This window comes from Panthera onca, chromosome D4 (assembly GCF_046562875.1).
Source record: "Panthera onca isolate mPanOnc1 chromosome D4, mPanOnc1 haplotype 2, whole genome shotgun sequence".
NCBI classification, from domain to species: domain Eukaryota; kingdom Metazoa; phylum Chordata; class Mammalia; order Carnivora; family Felidae; genus Panthera; species Panthera onca.
This window is the reverse complement of record NC_138351.1, coordinates 67,947,381-67,961,761: the sequence shown is the minus strand read 5'-3', so window position 1 is coordinate 67,961,761 and position 14,381 is coordinate 67,947,381. Positions and strand designations below refer to the sequence as shown.

The 14,381-nt window shown below is 41.2% G+C and overlaps 1 long non-coding RNA gene across 1 annotated transcript in view; it reads right to left on the bottom strand.

Moving 5' to 3' along the window:
• The window catches only part of LOC144614043 (uncharacterized), a 181,165-nt gene extending 167,025 nt beyond the window's left edge, over positions 1-14,140 (bottom strand). Inside the window, exon 1 of the long non-coding RNA XR_013551576.2 lies at positions 13,734-14,140. This is a non-coding gene — a long non-coding RNA (uncharacterized LOC144614043). The remainder of the gene's footprint in view (positions 1-13,733) is intronic.
• Positions 14,141-14,381: the final 241 nt, after the last annotated feature.

Genomic DNA, 14,381 nt, shown 5'->3' with positions numbered 1-14,381 from the left:
GGTAGTGTTCACTTAGGTATACAGAGTTATCAGCAACCTGCCACAAGAGGGTTGTGTATCTGAGCAGGGGACACATCCCCCAAAAGGGGAATGGTACCACCACTGACGAGGACTGCAGAGAGATGCCACAAGTCAGGGCAAAGATACCACTGCTAGAGAGCCCACTGGAAAGTCATTTATCCAGCTGTTCATTTATCTGTCCATTCATCCATCCCTCTATGCATTTATAGCATAGAGGCTCTGGAGCCAGGCTTCCTGAGTTGAACCCTGACTCCACAGCTTACTGGATGTGTGATTTGAACAAAGCACTTCATTCCTTTAAGTCTCAATTTTCTCATTATGTCAAATGGGAATAATATTAATTACCACATTGGCTTGGTAGGGGGGAAAACAACCCCTGACTATAGTGCCTGGCACGGAGTAAACATCAACACACGTTAGCGGCTATTATGATGAAGAAGATGATGATGATGGTGACAACACACAGTAGGAAACCTGCACAAAGGTGGGGAGTAGAGACACATACACGTAGCTGCAGATAGAGTATATGGGCAGGGGCTACTGTTTCTGCTCTGCTGGGCTTTTGAAGGGAAGAAGATATGCTGCCCCATCACTTCCAGTGCCCAGTTTTTTTTAATGTTAATTTGCGGGGGGGAGGGGCAGAGAAAGAGAGGGAGGCAGAAGATCAGAAGTGGGCTCTGTGCTGACAGAACAGAGTCCGATGCAGGGCTTGAACTCACAAACCAAGAGATCATGATGTGAGTCAAAGTCGGCCGCTTAACTGACTGAGCCACCCAGCCCCCCTTCTAGTGCCCAGTTTACATGGGTCAGCTGCACACCTACAATTAAATCTGGAAGGGATTTGGGGAGCCCCTCATTTTCAGCAGCCATCGTATTTACCATCCTTCCCCAGGTTTGTTCCTTCAGTCACTTGTCAATGTGTCACTTCTCTTCAACCTTCCCTCTAATGCATTTGCTAAAAAACAATTTCCAAACTCTCCTTGTTACCAGGAGAGACACTGAGAAAGAGCTAGAAAAGCTACAGCCTCTCTTTGATGAGTCAAAGCTTCTAGCATTTCCCTTTCTTGACACTCTGCCTTTGACTGACATTGGGGCCTGTTTATAAATCTTTAACATGAGCCAGTGATCCTTTTCCAAAACCTCAAAGTGCAGACCAGAATCAACCTTTGAATTGATTACAGTGGATTGTTTTGGTTGCACATTCTCAGGAGTTTTAATGAGCAATCTTTCAAGGATTGGCGGTAGGAGGAAGGATGTGAGGGAATAAGGGCTTCCCAGGCGCTCACACCCACTCCTACTGTCCTGCTTAGATTATTTTCTTCTCTCTGCTACCTCTGGAGCCACCAGTTTACTCTCTTCTCCATTTTTTCCCCAGGTCAAGTAGTGTTTCTGCTCATGCCAAATGACATTCGAATTGGCAAAATTAAGGAAGGGCACTGGAAGAAAGACCTAAAATCCTAAGTGATTTCAACAACCCCATTGTCCAAAACTGCCAGAATATCAAGATACTATGTACATGAGAAAAAAAAAAAATAGAGAAAAGCAAATTATTTCTAGATGATCTACACATTTGGTACATACACAGCTGATGTCCCCTTGTGTCACACTGGAAACCACCGAAAACATCAGATGCTAAGTTATGAAAGTAACAGAAATTCAAGGTGGTCACAGCCCCTCACAATGCGCGATAACAAGTAACTATCTCTAATAAGATGCATCCTCTGGCATCAGGCCTTGAGCCTGCTGAGCTCTTAGCAGCTCATCCTGCCCAGCAGGGCCTTTCCAGACTGAAGGTGATACAGTCTACACCTGCAAGGGCAGGGTCACCTCTGGCAGTCACCCTGGCCTCTCGAAATGGCTAAGCTCAGACTTGGCCTCTTTCCGTGGAGACAAGAAACTACACAAATCTTTCCGCTTGGTCACACCCAAGGGACAGAGGCTGGAACACAAACTTGCTCAGAGACAGGCCAGCCAGACAAATTAACTAACAGGCATGGAGAGCAGAGGCCAGGGCCACCCGTGTAAGCAACCTGCGATTAGGCAGGCTCCTGACACATCAGAGCAGAGGGACCACAGCCCAAGGGGCAGGCCCATGTGCCCTGGCAGGCCCGAATTTGCCCTGTCAGCCCGCAGCCTGGGCAAGGCCTCTGCTTCCACTAACTTAAGCAGAGCTGGAGGAATCGTAGGCACCTTCCCCACTGCTGGGAGTAATTGAGCAATAGCCTCCCAGCAGGCTGAATCGCGATGTGTTCCCTGGGAAATTATATACTTTTAACCTCTAAAACAATATAATTTGAAGGTGAATGTATTTTTCCTCAATAGTTACAGGGCCTCTTATTTTCTTACAGGTGGGAGGTTATTTTGCTACCTCTACATATATATTTAAAGAGATACCTACAATGAATTAACCTCCAAATGTAAGTTTTGGTAGAGAAGTGCTTAGAATGCCTCTGAAAGTAACATTTCTATACAGGATTTCATTTTCAGTTAATCCAGTTTCCCAACCAAAGTATATATGCCTGCCATTATTCACCTATACTATCACTTTCCATGACAAGAGACTCCTTCCAGACGAAAAGTAGACTGGAAAAAGTTATACTCACCACCCCCTTCATTCCTCATAGCATCCATTCAATCATTCCATCACTGAGCTAGTCAAACATCCCATATCAGTCAGGCTTCTCAGGAAAAACAGAAGCAATAGGATAGGACAGATATATAAATAAATGTATTATGAGGAACAAGCTTGTGATTGTGGATGCTGAGGAATCCCACAATCTGCCATATGCAAGCTGCAGACCAACTCAGGAAGGCCAATACTATAAGTTCCAGGCCAACTCTAAAGGTCTTAGAACCAGGAGCACCAATGGTATATATAAGTCCCAGTCTGAGGGCAAAAGACTAACTACCCAGCTCAATCAGTCAGGCAGAGAGAGAATTCTCCCTTCCTCTGCCTTTTTGTTCTATTCAGACCCTCAATGGATTGGATGATGCTCACCTACACTGGGGTAGGTGATCTGAACGGACTCCACAGATTCAAGAGCTAATCTTTCCTGGAAACACCCTCATAGACACACCCAGGTATAATGTGTGACTAGATACTTGGGCATCCCATGGCCCAAATAAACTAACACTTAAGATTAAGTTGACACTGGGGTGCCTGCGTGGCTCAGTCAGTAAGTGACTCTTGACTTTGGCTCAGGTCATGATCTCACGGTTCGTGGGCTCAAACCCCATGTCGGACTCTGCACTGACAGCATGGAGCCTGCTCATGCTTGCTCTCTATCTCAAAATAAATAAATAAATTGTTAAAAAAAAGTTGACACTTAAAATTAATCATTATAGTTAATACAGCCAGTTTCCCATTGAAATGGCTCTGTGTCCATTCTTATTGAGTTCCAATGTCCCTACAGTAAGGCAAGACTCTTCCATTCTCATTATGGGATCACTGTGTCATTTCCAGTTAGGTCTCCTGGATTCCAGTAGCTCTTCCATATTATGCTTTCCTACACATAGCAGCCAAGGTCATCCTCTTTCGGTGCTACTCTTGCCAGGTCACTGCTCAAAAATCTTCAACACCTTTTGTCCTACTACAACATCCACAGCCAACACTCTCTGTGTCACCTTCACGATTATCCCACAAGCAAGCCCCACCTTGCCTGCCCCACTGCATTCTTGAAACTCTCCAGCATGTACTTACCATTCCTACCAAACCCATGCCTCTTAGGCCGACAAACACACCAAACTCATTCATATCTTAGACCTCCATACCTTCAACCCTCAACCCATTCCCATCATTTGGAATTCTCTTTCATATTCTCACTCTGTGACGCAACTCTAACCATCCTCAAAAGACTTTCATAATTACACCATGCTCTTCTGCTCTCCCACAACTACATATATATGGTCTATGTCAAGTAAGGTGCTTCATTATTGACTGCCACCAGGTCATTGCTTATGTTCTTTTACAAACAGTGTCCTAATTTTTCAAAATTGCAAGAATTTGGATGTCATAAGTCATCTGTATCATTTTGGGATGAATTCTAGAACAGATTAGCAAATAGGCAGCTTATGCAGACTTGGAAAGAAATGAAAAGATGCCATGTTGTCAACCTAAGCCCAGCAAAAACAAGTCACACACCAGACTGGCTTTGTGTTCAGGGACTTTACAAAGGTGAAAATCGGAAAATGGAATAAATGCAATGCTCTTGAATTTCATCACTATTTATTTTTTTTTTTAACGTTTATTTATTTTTGAGACAGAGAGAGACAGAGCATGAATGGGGGAGGGGCAGAGACAGAGGGAGACACAGAATCGGAAGCAGGCTCCAGGCTTTGAGCCATCAGCCCAGAGCCCGACACGGGGCTCGAGCTCACGGACCGCGAGATCGTGACCTGAGCTGAAGTCGGACGCTTAACCGACTGAGCTACCCAGGCGCCCCTCATCACTATTTAACAAAAGCTCTCCTTACCACAAATTTAAGAGCAACAATAATAAGCTTGATGAACTTTCTAGATGATGAAATGACCACAACTAAAGGATGTCAATTATTGCAAAGTTATCAACTAGCAAGGAGAGCAGCAGTGGTATGCTCACAGGTCCACCCTAAGAACATGTTTGTCAATGGCAGGATGGTAGTAATTACTGCACTCTGAGGAAAACAAAAAAAAAAAACGACTTGAAGGAAAAAAAGAATGACCAAATAAAGTTAAGTTTTTTTCTGAACTAATTAGAAAAAGGGCCAACACTGGCAATAAAGCATTCAATAGGGACAAATTTAAGGTGTTTCATCCAGGTGCAACATGACAGGTAGGGGATCCATGTCACTGAAGATTTCAGATAGAAGTTGTTTTTTCATGAAGCTGTTTTTTCATTAAGATGTCATATAGAATATCTGATCTCTAGGAGATGCCAAAAAACCCTCCCAACTCTGAGATCGTAATATTTTATGATTCCGTGTATCTCTATCTTGCACCCCAACTAGATTAGAAATCCATTGGCACAGATATCATGGTGTAATGAAAAGAACAAGGAATTTAGAGTAAGATAAGCATAAATTCAAAGTAAGTTCTTACACTTACTGGATGGATAACTTCTGTTTCTTCATCTACAAACTAGAAATTGTGTAAGATAGGAGAGTTGGGCCAGATAATGCTCCATGCACATGGCCCCATCCAGTGCCTGGCACATAGTAGGTGTTGAATAAACGTTAATTATAAATCTTTCTCTACATCCTATACAGTTGACAGAGTATTAGGAACATAACAGGATCTCTGTAAGAAATAATTCAGTTCTTTGATTTTGAGGGACAGCCTGGAGACGTTACTTATTTGATGGAAAAGAATAAAGGCATACCAGGAGCGGAAATGGCAGGGGAAAAGGCATGGAGGTGGTAATGAGGAATATGGCATATGCTGAGAATGGTGAGGACTCTGACCCACCAGGACTGGAGGCTGGAGACAAGGTTAGATTGGTAAGATAGGACAGAGGGTATGAAACTTGAGATACCTCAGTCAAATCATAGGAAATGGATGCCTTGTGATTCTACTATGATAACCTAGCCCTTATACTCTCTCTTGGGCATAGTTCAACAACATTATATATTGATTAGAATCAAGAATCTTTCTCAATGTCTGAGAGCACTGGTGTACCAAATAGAGTTCACAAGAGATGCCTCTTCCAACAGCAACCAGATAATTTAATTCTCATTCTCATTTTTCTGCTTTTCTTTCAAGAGCCATGGATTACTGTCTTGAACTAGGGTGCCCCCTTGTACTCATGACACCTTTCTAGCTGGCAGAGAGCCTGAAGGCCTATTTCACCAGTTCTATTCATTCTTTTCTAACACTAACATATTTGACATGAATATGAGTAGGTGGAAAACATAATTTTTCCAACTGAAGTTCACTAGCAAGCCTCTAGGAGAGTCACTTTAGACAGCATCATTTGGACACATGAATTTGAATATAATTTACAGATTACTTCCAGAGACTTTACAGTTGCTTATCTCTCAGGCAGCTGTGAGAATAGACAGAAGTCACAGAGGGGTATGCAGCTCATAGAAGGGGAAAATATTAAATCTTAAAGTGACTGATACAGCAATCAATAGTTCAACTTTCCTTGTGCAAGAAAGAAGAGATTACAAGAAAAAGGCAGACTGCAGAGATGTTGAATTCCCACGAACATGTACGGAAATGGGGGGGAAGAGGAAACTCCTAATTATATATTACAAACTCAAACCTCTTTGGCACTAAATGTGTTATTTTTAAATGTTAAAAAAAATCATAGGCATTAAAAACTTTTTTTTTTAATCAAAGTTTCAGTAGCACAATTCTAGCATGTTCCTAGAGTTACAGAAGAGAAACAATGCATAGTTAAGCTTCTTATGAGGATAGGTTTTCACTTTTTTTTTTTTTTTTTAATTCATCAGTAAGTATTCAGTAACTATACTCTGTGAGGCTAGCAGACCACACTCACCCACTAAACCCCACCACCGCACACACTCTTATATAAATATACAAGAACACTTGGTCCAGTTCTGAAGCGGTTTTACCATCAGTTTAGGGGTAGAAACAGATAAAAAGCTATACAAATACCATGCATTTACCTCTCCAACCCAGACTTTGAGGTGTTTCTGGAGTTTCAGAAACAGATTCTAGGTGAGCTGGAGAAACCAAAGGAAATTTCAGAGAGAAAAATGTTAAGGCATCTGGGCTTTTGAAGCAGATGGCAAAGGAGGACAGGTTTACAGAGAAATGAAGAAGCTGTTTGGCCAAAAGAAAAGGGCACATTTAAATGAAATACATTTTTAAGCTCATCAGGTAACCCACCATCCCCATATAGGCTTTCCCAGAAATTCTATTCTGCCTACTATTCCTATCTAATAGACTAAGCATGTGCATCACCTCTCCATCTACTGAGTCCTACTGATATATAGATATGACAGAAAAAAATGTTTTCTTGACCAAGTCAAATATAAGAAAAGGAGACAATTGTCATCAGAAATATTAAGGAAATCCAAAAAATATAGAGCTGCTAAGATAAGATCAATAAAGAATAAGAGTTGAGAAAACTCTTGCCCAAAAGACAGAGTGGTCCTTCCCAAGAGTACAACAGAGCCTGAGTGGGCAGACAGTTCATCATCAAGGTAATAAACTACAAAACAAGAATAGGAATCATAATGTTAATCAGACCTTTGCTCTGTCCCCAGGCTTATAGAGCTTATGAGACTAGCAGCAGCATTTTATGCACCTAAGGTAAAGCATAACAACTTCTCCCTGGGAATAAAAGGAATGTGACTGGGAAAGCAAGTTAGTGTAGGAAGTAGGTAGGGCCTGAAAGAGTTTGAATAAATGACTGTAGACTTGCACATTAGACCAGATGGAAGGGAGATATAGAAGGTATTAGCTCCACCTAGGCATGAAATAAAAGAGTGCTAACCCCAGAGTAAATTTCTATTACTTTGGAGATTGTCAGGGTGAGGGTCCCCAACCTACTCAATTCATCCTTGTTCAAGGATTCTATGGGAAAAAATCTGCCTAGCCACCCACCTTTATTGGAGCCCAAAGACCTTCACGGTAGACACCTATTGAGGAAACAGACATTTTAAAGCTGCAGAGTTTTTAAATAAGTTCTCCATATGAATCAAACCACTCCTTCATTTACAATGAGGATCACAAGACATTTGACAAAATTGATTTTCATTAAAAAGATGAACTAACGTGACATCAAAAGAAATAGAAATGATTAAGGAAAATGAAAGCAATTTTTAAAATGTTCTAATATGTGCTTTCAGAGACATCAGAGTTGAATACACACCAAAATAAATGAATAAGTAAATTGTAATTGCTATGAAATCATATTGCAAGAAAAATTCCTGGAACTGAAAAAAGATTACCAAAAAAAAATTTTTTAATCAACGTATGGAATAGGAATTAACAGTTGAAGATTGGATAGATAGGGTAAGTCCCCATTAAAAAAAGCAAAAAACGGGGGTATTCACTTTCGAATGTCCCCTCTCTGTAAAGAGAGCTTTCTTACTATTCTTCCTTTCTAATTTTATATTCTGATAAACTTTTGCCTACTGCTCAAAAAAATAAAATAAAAAATGAAAAGAGATAGAAAACATGAGGCTGTGGAAGACAGAGCCCGGAAGTCTACATATATCTAATGAAATTCTAAAAGTAAAAATTAAAGAAGAGAAAGTAGTCAAATAAATAATGGGGTTGGGGGGTAAAAATCCCAGAGGTAAATAAATCTTTATAATGAAAAGACCTACCAAATTAAAAGCAAAATGAATAGGAACAGCATACATCTAAACAAATTTCTGAGAAATTTCAGAACTATAAGAGTAAAGACAAAGTCCTAAAAATTATCTTAAAGAAGAAAGGTAACCTATAAAGTAACAAGATCACAATGACAGCATACTTCAATAGCCATTCCCTTAAAGTTGTGAGGGAAGTGTTTGAAATTGAAATTCTATACCCAGCCAAACTATCAGTCAACTGGGAACTCAAACTCAAGACATTTTTAAGACATACAAAGGCTTTTAAATGTTATGCCCTTATATTCCATTTGAAAAAAATTCCTAATGAGAGGTTCCAGTAAAATAAAAATGTCATGTAAGAAGAAAATGAGATAAGATAAACATATGAAGAAAAAACAGCTGAGCATGGCCCAGAAGGAAAGACAGCTCCAAAGAAATCAAGACAGAAACCTCTGGTCCCTGTGGCTTAGGATCTCTTGTGAGTGATTTAGGATTACATTTCCTTCTCTTTGGATCCAGTTACCTAACAGTTGAGTTATGTAAATATTATTATTCTTTGGTTAATATCTAGAATTAACTTGTAGGTAAAGCACTATTAAAGACAATTACAGTGACAGAACAGAAAGTAGATATTATAAAACTTGACATCATAAAAATAAATACAACAAAGATCAGGAGACGGTAGATGTAGAAGTAAATGTAAGTATACTAAATAGTGGGAATTCCATATATAATAACTAAACGTAAGCCGACAAACAGAAAAGAGAGAATCTGTAAATGCATAAAGCTAACCATTAGAATTATGTATCTCAGGAGGTAAAGAAGAGAGGAAAGGTAGACAACACTAAAAATGACCAAATACCTCAAATTTACATAATAGAATGTCAAGAGAGACTTTCAAAACATAAAATCCTGCTATTTAGAATTTCCACGGTGGCCACAGAAAAACTAAAATCAAAAATTTTAATTTCAGAGAAATACATACAAAAGGTATGGGGAGTGGGTCACGTAGAACAAAGATTTTTGCTTTTCATTTTAAACTTGGGTAGTTTGAATGATTTCTCTGTTTGCTATATGCAGGTTTTATTTTAGTTTTTAAATTAATGTTTAAAATTTTAGAGGAAAAAAGTTGTATTCCCCCAGTCTGTCAAATGAGTAGTGCCTCCAAGGTCAGCTGGGTTATTTGGGGTTTTAGGAATTTAATATAGCAGCTAAGGCTGAGAAGTAAGGCTAGGGATCCCAGATTTGACGTTCAAAAATGTTAGACATAAGATACACAACGGGGCCAGACCAAGACTGAAACGGAATGTAAAGAAATAAACACAAAAAATCACTAATTCACTCATTCATTTCTTTACACCCTCATTCCCCATTTATTTTTTTGGGCTCTTTTCCCAACTTATAGATCATTCCCTCTCTCATTCACTCATTCAGAGGTTACTCAGAAAATATAAAGAAAGCTCTCTGCCTTCAAGGTATTTAAAAATCTACCTGGAAATAAAGCAGTAACCTAAGTACGCTTTGAAAGCTCAGAGTCATTCTGAGGAGATACATCAGCATGGGCTAATGGCTTATGAATGGCAACAAACGTACTGGGTCTTGATGAATGAATAAGCTCCAACCCAGAGGAAGCAATTTGTGCTTACTTCATTTTATGTTTCATACTCCTAAAGTTTCATGCCACCCCTTAAGACATTGAGAAGAGGGACCATGAGTAACCTTCTTCAAACCACAGTTAAGAATCCATAGATCCAAAACAGAGCAGGCAATTAGTCCACAGAAGAAAACAAGACTTCTTTGAACCATGAAGAAACTTCCATTACCCACTGAAGTACTTGCTTAAGCTGGGTCCGGGCCCTCCTAAGGGAGATGAATTACTGAGTATGATAAACATCCATCTTCCCAGAACTGTCCTGATTTTAGCACTGAGAGTCCTATGCCCCAACCCAGTCCTAGGCAAACTGGGACAGTAGTCACCCTTGAGTCAGCACTAAGTTCTCAGCACTTCCACAGACTTAGGTCATTTGATTTATACAATAGATGTTGCTGAGATTCAAGATATTTGTATCTCCATTTTCTAGATGACAAAACTGAGGCAGTAAGAGGTCCAATGATTGCTAAAGGTTATATAAAGAAAGCAGCAAAACCAGGATTCAATCCCAGATCTGTTTGCTTTCATCGAGGGTGACCTCCAACAACCCCACTCCACGCCCTGTGTTTCTCTGCACAGATGGACATGAGAACAGAGGCAGTGGGGCAAGCACACTGAAGAATTCAGATTCTCTGCACACAGAGTGACGGAAAAGGGAACAGTAGACCTTGAATTCATTGGTGACCTCCTCTAACCCACTGAGCTAGGCAGCCCAGTTATAAGGAGGAAGAGGAAGCAACATCTACATGGAGTATTCAAGATCTCAGAGAACTGTTGGCAGGTTCTCATGACATTTCCATTTAATAAGATAGTTTTTCCCTAAATTGAGATAATTAGCTTGGCTCCCTATTTTCTATAGTGTATATAGTATGTCATTCCTTGATACTAATAATAGTAATAATAATAATAAAAATAATGTACCACTTCAGTAGGTCACTATAGATTTGGGTTTTGTTTTAGGTACAGAGTCTGTAAAATAAAGAAAAAGAAGAAAGCTGGGAAAAATGAGGCAAGAGGGAAGAAGAGAGTGACAGAAATACTGGGAAAGGTAGATAAAGGAAGGAAAGGACGAACAAGAGCTAGACCTGCATGGTGAGAAACGAGAACAGATAAATGAAAAACGACAGCACGGAAAGTCATGGAGAGCTCAATTAATTAGTTATTGTCCATTTCCTTGAGAGATCTCTAACAAATCTGTCCTTGTCAGTGACAGGAAATCTTTTTGAATTCTTTGTAAAGGATATTAATGGTGGTGGTAAGCTTTAGCACCCCAACACGGTGACGGTGATGCAGAAAGGTGGTGGGAGTCCGGTCAGACCAGGCACTGGCCTTGGTGCAGGAGCAACCCCTCTCCACTGCACACAAAGAGCACTTCTCCAGCCTACAGACTGTCAACCTTCTATCCTTGACTGGTACATCAGGAGGCTGACATTTAATACCCTAAGGATATAGATGTTTGAAAGCTGGTTATTGTAACAAAGGAAGCCATCCAAACTCTGCAAGACCAAATGGATCAGATAAAGCTGACACAGAGATAAATCTGTTTTACATCCATTCTTACACAAGTTTTGCTAATCTATGTAGTTATAGCTTTCCCACTGAAGGGGAAAAAATAACCCACCACATGTCGGCAAGTCCACATCACGTTCCTATTTTTAATCTCCAAGGTACAACAATCTAGGCAAAGACCATTTTTATGCTGACTTTTGCATGAACTCCATTAACGTAGGATGACACAGGAAGAAAATGAGAAAGGAGGATAAGAGAGAGTAGGGAGGGGGATAAAGAGAAGGGGAGAGGATTTCATCTTGAATGGCGGTATAAATGCAGATCTTTTTTTCTAAATGAATGAATTCTGCTCCATCATTGACACAGGATCGCTTCTCTCCCAGTCAGTCAGACACCTACTCTTCATTAGCCAGTATTTATGCTGCCAGATTGGACTTTCATATGGGAGCCTGAAGCACGGATGGTACAGATGGCAGGAAAGCTCTCATGAGATTGATAACGATGAAGAAAGATGCCACATTAAGTCAGAAGGTGCCACTGTTAACATCCCAGCTCAGAGGAGAATATTTCTAGCTAGCACTCCCCTCCAAGGGCTGTTTTTCTTCTGGCTTCAAGGAAAATGCATTCCCCTCCCCAAAAGCTCTCGGCCCCACCCTCTTGCTGGCAAGTGAGTGCTACATTTGCTTTAGTCTCTTTTGTGTGTCTACTCATTTTGCCGCAAATACTTAACCTTTACTTTCCAAAGGTGGTTGGGACCCTAGCATTGCAGGGGAACTGGGGGGAGAGGTGAGGGAGGGAGAAGGCATTTTAGTCCACACTTCCTTTAACAAAGGCACCACTATAAGAGGTTCTGTGCAGGAAACCTGAATGGTATTTATTGTTTCCATTCGGGCCTTCATTGCATCTGCTGCCTTTCAGAGACAGACGCTGCGTTCATAAAACCAGGGCCCTGTCTCAAAAGCCTTGGAGAAAAGGCAATCTCTAGGGTGCAGGATTGAGGGTTTAATGGGAAAGTCAACACCACTGGAAGATGTGCACGGCCAGGCATCTGCTGCTGGGATGGAGGAAGAGAGCCTTCTAACTACCCATTCTCAGGGGAGGGACTAGGATTCATTTGTACCTTCAGCTGCCGGCCAGGCAAGGTGCTTCTTCAAGAAAAACACAGGTCCTCATCTATGAGGTTTGAGCTTTTCCACTGTAAAGATTTACAAAATCCACCCCATTTCAGCAACAAAGACCAACATCTTGTCCCAATTTTTAACCTCCATGGTCCTGATCATTGATTTTTTTAATTTTTTTTTTCAACGTTTTTTATTTATTTTGGGACAGAGAGAGACAGAGCATGAACGGGGGAGGGGCAGAGAGAGAGGGAGACACAGAATCGGAAACAGGCTCCAGGCTCCGAGCCATCAGCCCAGAGCCTGACGCGGGGCTCGAACTCACGGACCGCGAGATCGTGACCTGGCTGAAGTCGGACGCTTAACCGACTGCGCCACCCAGGCGCCCCATGATCATTGATTTTTATCTCACCAGAAATGTATCTTTGGCCTCAAAGCAAGGAATGAGTTCTCTGGTTCCTCCTGACATCCCAGCCTCCCTAGATGGCAACCTGACACCAGGCCAAGAAATAAGTCTGAGGGAAAGTTCTCCAGCCAGCAGTGCAATCAGGGAACATTTCCCCTGTTTCATAGAGTTACCCAGAAACCAAACCAACAGGCAAAATGTGACATAATGGGTCTTGCAAACTTAGCAAGTTTGGAAAAATTTGGCAGCCCTTGCCCAACCAGAGTGACACAGTATCAGAGTCCATTCTAGAAAACACAGGCTGGGAAACAAAGGGAGGCCACATCAAGGGCCCCCTGTGCAGCAATCACAAATTCATGTCGCTGTGTAAGCATTTAATTAGCTTCCCCGGTTTATAGAAACCCTGGTCAATTTAAGACACTCTAGGCGGCTCCTCCCAGACCACACCAACCCCCCTGGAAGCTTGGACCTAGCATGCCTACTGCCTGGGAAGGAGATTTGGAGAGTCTTAATTGAAGGGAATTCCTATTTTTATGTCTATATGATGTACCATCAGCATTTCCTCCCCTACAAAAATACACAGAGGGGCAACTAGTCCAAATAACTGGTTTAAATCTGTAAATTACAGCACTGCTTCAAGGAACTTTTAAGGTCGTTTTGTGTCTACGGAAAAGTTAGATGGCATCATAAAATTTTTAGAGCTAATGTAATCTTTATACAGTGAATTCATCTCAACTGATGAGATGTATTTGAGGCCCTACCTTCCCTCCTTTTCTCTTGACTGTCCTTGAGTCCTGAGAGAGAATTACTGCTCCAGTAGCATCATGACCTGACTACACAAAATCTTCCTCCCTCTAGGAATCCAGGTTTCAGGACCTAAGTCTTCATTTCACTCCCCTCCACCAAGAGAAGAAGGCATTGCTAAATATGGTTAATTTTCTGAGTTGGTCGCATTTCTGCTGTGGGGTCTGATCCTCTCTTACTTCTCCTGTGTGTATTTCTTCTTGGAGCTTCGGTCTTCAGTGACCTTCTCGTACTGTTTCATTAAATGCCCTCCGCCTCGGTAAATTACAGTACTTTGAAGCCTTGGAGTTTAGCATATAAAAAAGCAAGAGCCTCTGTATACTGCCCTGGGATAAGGTGTGATGAAAATCCCATACAAGCTGAACTGTACTTCCTAATCAAATGGGTGTAACAGATGGCTGCTGGAGCAAACCATCACAATGGAAATATCTGCAGTTCTCATGGTAACGGAATCTGCCAGGTCTGAGGGATTTGCTGTTTTTCAGGACATCTGAGCTGCAATCTCTTTCGAGCTGTCTAGCAGTCTCCGTCTCGCTCTCTCTCACTCTCTCAGCATGATGGAGATAGAGTTGAAAGGTGGAGCCCGATTTTGCATTCCAGCTGTG